The sequence below is a fragment of the Dama dama genome, chromosome 2, assembly GCF_033118175.1.
Source record: "Dama dama isolate Ldn47 chromosome 2, ASM3311817v1, whole genome shotgun sequence".
In the NCBI taxonomy this organism is placed as follows: Eukaryota; Metazoa; Chordata; class Mammalia; order Artiodactyla; family Cervidae; genus Dama; species Dama dama.
Genome location: NC_083682.1, coordinates 21,392,441 through 21,398,394, shown reverse-complemented (window position 1 = coordinate 21,398,394; position 5,954 = coordinate 21,392,441). Strand labels below are relative to the sequence as shown.

Here is a 5,954-nt window from a genome sequence, read left to right as displayed (position 1 = left end):
GCCACCATGAGAACATTACAGGGAGTTCGGGGGTTTTGGGAAGCCTCCTCTGAGGAAATGACATTTAAGCTCAGATCTGAAACCTGGCAGGGATAAGGGGGAGGACTCCAGTCCTGGCTGAGAACGGAAGCACAGCTGTGAGATGGTGGCGGACTTCGCAGCCCCGTAAGGAAGCTGCATTGTGTTCTAAGTGAAATAAGAAGCTGTGGTGAGGCTTTGAGCAGAGGAATGGCGTAATCCCATGTCACATGGTAGAGAAAAGAAAAGAGGTGGGGTGGAGGGTGGTGGCCAGAGTGGAAAATGGTGGGATTTCTCAGGCTGCTCAAACGGCAGTCCAGGCTGGAGGTGCAATATCTTTTTTTGTTTTCCCCCTCCTTTTTTTCATTGTTTTTTCTTTTTTAAAAAATTTATTTATTTTTGGCCATGCTAGGTCTTCGTTGCTGCTCGGGGCTTTCTCTAGTTGTGGTGTGTGGGCTTCTCATTACGGTGGCTTCTCCTGTTTGAGAGCACGGGCTCTCTGGTGTGTGGGCTCAGTAGTTGGAACTCATAGGCTCTAGAGTTCAAACTCAGTAGTTGGGGCGCATGGGCTTAGTTGCCCCAGGCGTGTGGAATCCATCAAACTCATGTCCCCTGCATTGGCAGACAGATTTTTTTTTTTTTTTAATTCCCTGGAGGGGGTGCACCATTCCTGGAAGTACTGCAATACCACGTGATGTGTGGAGTGGACGGAGCAAACTCCTGTTCCAACTCCCTGCACCAGTTCAGTTTAGTTCAGTTGCTCAGTCGTGTCTGACTCTTTGCAACCCATGGACTGCAGGACGCCAGGCTTCCCTGTCCATCATCAACTCCCGAAGCCTGCTCCAAAACTCCACTTAATATATTGTCCTCGGATAGAGGATGTATCAGATATTAAAATGATAACAACAGATGCTACGCTTGATCTTAGCCAAAAGGCTGAGAAGTGATGGAAGACAGATTCTTAACCACTGGACCATCAGGAAAGTCCTTTCTTTTCTCTTTTCTGGCATCCAGTCCCATCAATTTATGGCAAATAGTTGGGGAAAAAGTGGAGGCAGTGACAGATTTTATTTTCTTGGGCTCCAAAATCACTGCAATGGTGACTGCAGCCCTGAAATTAAAAGACACTTGTTCCTTGGAGGGAAAGCTATGACAAATCTAGACTATGTACTAAAAAGGAGAGACATCACTTTGCTGACAAAGGTCTGTATAGTCAAAGCTATAGTTTTTCCAGTAGTCATATACAGATGTGAGAGTTGCTCCATAAAGAAGGCTGAGCACCAAAGAAGTGATGCTTTTGAATTGTGGTTCTGGAGAAGACTCTTGAGAGTTCCTTGGACTGCAAGGAGATCAAACCAGTCAATCCTAAAGGAAATCAACCCTGAGATTCACTGGAAGTACTGTTCCTGAAGTTGAAGCTACAATACTTTGGCCACCTGGTGGGAAGAGCTGACTCACTGAAAAAGATCCTAATGCTGGGAAAGATTGAAGGCAAAGGGAGAAGGGAATGGCAGAGGATGAGACGGTTAGATAGAATCACAGAGTCAAAGAACATGAATTTCAGCAAACTCCAGGAGAGAGTGGAGGACAGAAGAGTCTGGCATGCTACAGTCCATGAGGTCACAAAAGTCAGACACGACTTAGCGACTGAGCAACACCAACAGGGAAATGATAGCTTTATTGCTTTGCCAGGCAAACGGAAACACACTGGGCTTCTACCTTGAAAACTATGTGTCCCCTGATATCTTTTTAAATCTTCATAGTTACCCTACTTTTACAAATGAAGAAACTGAGGCCCACAGAAGCTAAGTAAGTCATCTGAAGTCACACAGTAAGTCAGTACAGAACCACCCTGAGGAGGTACTGTGGCCTGAATGCCTGTGTCCGCCCAGATGCATATGTTGAAGCCCTACCGGCTCCCAACGTGAAGGTATTTGGAGGTGGGACTTTGGGAGGTGACTAGAGCTGGATGAGGTCATGAGACTGGGATCGGTGCCCTTATAAGAAGATAAAGGAAAGCTCTCTCTCTCTCCATGTGTGTGCATTGAAGAAAGGCCATGTGAGGACATCGACAAGCCAGCAGGAAAGTCCTCGCCAGGGACCAGATTGACCAGCACCTTTATCTTGGACTTCCAGTACCCAGAATGGTGAGAAATGAGCTTCTATTGATTAAGCCATCCAGTCTATGGTATTTGATTATGGCAGCCCGAGCTAACACAAGAAGTAGGCTGGATATTGTCCCCAGTCCCTCCAAACCCACATTACTCCCGGATCGCCCAGCCCTGGACCTCGAGGTCTGACCTGAAGGACTGTATCAGTGGCTCTCCACCAGCCTCAAGGTGGGTGCTGCCAATGGGAGCCCCTGGCCTGGGCAGAGCATCAGCTCCCTCCCTGATCAGCCACCATGGGCTGGCTGATGCTGTGACCTCTTCCAAAGGCCACAGAGCCTGCCAGGCAGCCCCTTCTGTCACAACAGGTCTTGCAGGGGTCCGGTTACTGCCTCTTTCCCTTGTCTCTTTAGGGCTCGGGTGGGTGAGGTCTTGAGATGTTGTCATTCGTGTCCCTTAATCCTGCCAATAGTTTTTTTTTTTTTTTTTTTTACCATATACATCTATTCTTACTCAAATTCTTTTCCCATTTAAGTAATTATAGAATATTGAGCAGCGTTCCCTGTGCTATATAGTAGGTCCTTTTTGATTATCTGTTTTAGATATAGCAGTGTGTACATGTCCATCTCAATCTCCCAGTCTATCCCTCTCCCTGAATGCTCCCTTCTGGTAGCCATAAGTTCCTTCTCTAAGGCTGTGAGTCTGTTTCTGTTTTGGAAATAAGTCCATTTGTATCTTTTTTTTCTTTTTTCTTTTTTTTGAGTCTGCATATAAGCAATGCAATATCTGCCAATAGATTTTTCAGTAGTCCCTTCTTAAATTCTCAGTTACCCAGTTTCAATGAGCCATCTGTTCCTGCTGGGAACCTGACATGTGAAAGGTCAGGAAAGCTTCCCAGAGCGGGGATATTTAAGTTGGGTTTCTGAAGGATGAACAGGAGTTAGCCTTATGACAGAAAATGTATGATTTCTGTGAGACATGTCTATAAACACTAAAATAGCTCCCCCAAAACTCCAAGACTGCTTCCTGGGACACTTGGAGACTGGGGATGACCCGGTCGGAAATCACTGGCCTGGAGACCTACGAGGCTGCACAGACCCCAGTTCAGGGAACGTGGGGAAAAAAAAGCTGGGGGCCGCACCCAGCGATGGCTGTTTTCAGTCGCTCAGTCGTGTCCGACTCTTCGCGACCCCGTGGACTGCAGCAAGCCAGGCTTCTCTGTCTTTCACTGTCTCCTGGAGTTTGCTCAAACTCATGTCCATGGAGTCGAGGCCATCCAACCATCTTGTCTCACCCGGCGGGGCAGAGACCCAGTCACCCCACTTTGTGACTCTCCTGGGATGCCTGTGCTCTCAGAGAGTTGGTGGGATGCTGGTGGAAATGATGCCTTGGGAAGGGACAGCCCGTCCATCCCCCACCCCCTCCTATGGTCCATTAGGCTGAGGGGGACAGCTGCTTGAAAGATCAGGTTTCAGGACAAACAGGCCTACTTCCTTCTGCCTGCAATCCTGGGCCTTGGGACACCTGCCCAAGGCCCACTCTATCCCAACCCCTCCGGCCCGGCTGTGGGTCTGTCGTGCTCCTCCCTCCCTCCCCACCAGCCCCAAATCCAGTCCCTCTCCCGCTCCCTGTCACCTCCAATTAGACAATGCCTGTTCATGCTCTTCAGAATCAGGCCCTCCCACCAACTTGATCCTGCACCTGCCCAAGCCTACCCCTCTCCCAGCTTCCGTCTGCAATGTCCCGCTGACCTCACCCTGTGTGTCTTTGTGACCACGAACCCACCACTTACTCTGGCCCCTGGGTTCTGCCAGGTCCCTTCCTCTACCTCCTGATCCCCATCCCTCTGGTAGTTAGGCGTCTCCCCTGCCTTGAGGAGGCCCACTCAGACTATCAGCTATGATCTTCGTCCTCTGTGAAAGTGAAAGTCGCTCAGTCGTGTCCGACTCTTTGCGACCCCATGGACTGTCCATGGAATTCTCCAGGCCAGAATACTGGAGTGGGTAGCCTTTCCCTTCTTCAGGGAATCTTCCCGACCCAGGGATCAAACCCAGGTCTCCCACATTGCAGGCGGATTCTTTACCAACTGATCCTTGATGAAGAATTTAAAACTACCCCACATTATTATTCAATAATAACATAGCCACTATTCTATTTTTCTGGCTCTGGCACTATGTGATGAGCCAGGCTTCAAAATCACCCCATCAGGCAGATGTGGTCAGATGTGGTCACGGCAGTAACTGAGAATTTGGGTAACTTTCCAGGCTGAGGAGCAGAAGAGGGAAGTCTTAAAGTCCCGGCTCTTGTTGCTCGACACACCGCCTTGCCGTGTCTCCCCAGCTCTGTAGTTCTCTGTGGATGGAGTCCATACCGGGCAGTGACCGTGTATCCCACACCCTGTCAGGCAGCTCTGGGCACACATCATGCCCACCGCCGAGTAGCTGCAAAGACCATTTAATACCTGAAGCAGATCATGGTAGCCCTTTGCTCAGAAACTTCCACAGTCTTCCCTTCTCACCCAGGATACAAACCACAGTCTTTTTGATGGCCTGCAAGGCTCAGTCAATCCTAAAGGATATCAACCCTGAATATTCACTGGAAGGACTGATGCTGAAACTGAAGCTTCAATACTTTGGTCACCTGATGGGAAGAGCTGGCTCGTTGGAAAAGACCCTGATGCTGGGAAAGATGGAGGTGGGGAGGAGAAGGGGTAGGCAGAAGATGAGATGGTTGGATGTCATCCTCGACTCAATGGACATAAGTTTGAGCAAACTCCAGGAGATAGTGGAGGGCAGAAAAGTCTGGAGTGCTGCAGCTCACGGGGTCACAAACAGTCGGACACAATGGAGCAACTGAAGAACAACAAGGAGCTGATCGCACCCCGCTGCTAACAACCAGCGAGGAAACCAGATTCTCCATCTTTCAACCACAAGGAACTGAACTCAGAGACTCAAAGGAGGAGGAGCGGATACATCCCAGAGCTTGTGGAAAGGAATGCAGCCTGACCGACACCTTGATTGCAGCATGTGAGACTCTAGGTAAAGGACCCACCTGAGTCACATGGGCTGAGTTCTGACCCACAGAACTTGGAGTTAATGAATTTGTATTGTTTAAGCTGCTACCTTTGTTGCATAGCAATGGAAAAATAATACAATAAATATGTCCCAAATATTGCATGGGATATACTTATACTAAACAGATACTATTATTGACCTGTAAATCAATTTTAACTGGGTCTTCTGCAATTTTATTCTCTAAGCCCTAAAGCCCAGGTAGGTCACAAGGACAGATTATTTAGAGCTGGGCTGAGGAGCCACTCAAGATTCCCCAGCAGGCACAGAGCTCCACAGTCTGGAAGTGGTCTGCACACCCCTTACCACCAGGGCAAAAAGAGAGGTTTCTAGTTCTGTTCCTAAAGCAGTGGTTCTTAATCTGGAGTCTTGACCTCTGACTCATCCACAGAATTCTGGGGGCCTGGGAACACGATGGGGGGGAGTGAAATCACACCTTTATGTTCACAGTTCTCTAACTGAAACATGACATTGCCTTCAGTTAAGACTGTCCATGGACTTCTCTGGTGGCACAGTGAGTAAGAATCCGCCTGCCAATGCAGGGGACATGGGTTTGATCCTGGGTCTGGGAAGATTCCGCATGCCTTGGGACAACTAAGCCCACGTGCCACAACTCCCACGCCTGCGCTCTAGGACCCGTGCCCAGCAGCAAGTGAAGCCGCCCCATGAGAAGCCTGTGCGCTGCGATGACGGGTAGTCCCCGCTCACCACGACTAGAGAAAGCCCAGGCAGCAACGAAAACCCAGCACAACCGCCA

At 49.2% G+C, this 5,954-nt stretch overlaps 1 pseudogene; it reads right to left on the bottom strand.

Moving 5' to 3' along the window:
• Nucleotides 1-850: 850 nt before the first annotated feature.
• LOC133040991 (U2 spliceosomal RNA) lies at nt 851-966 on the bottom strand (annotated as a pseudogene).
• Nucleotides 967-5,954: the final 4,988 nt, after the last annotated feature.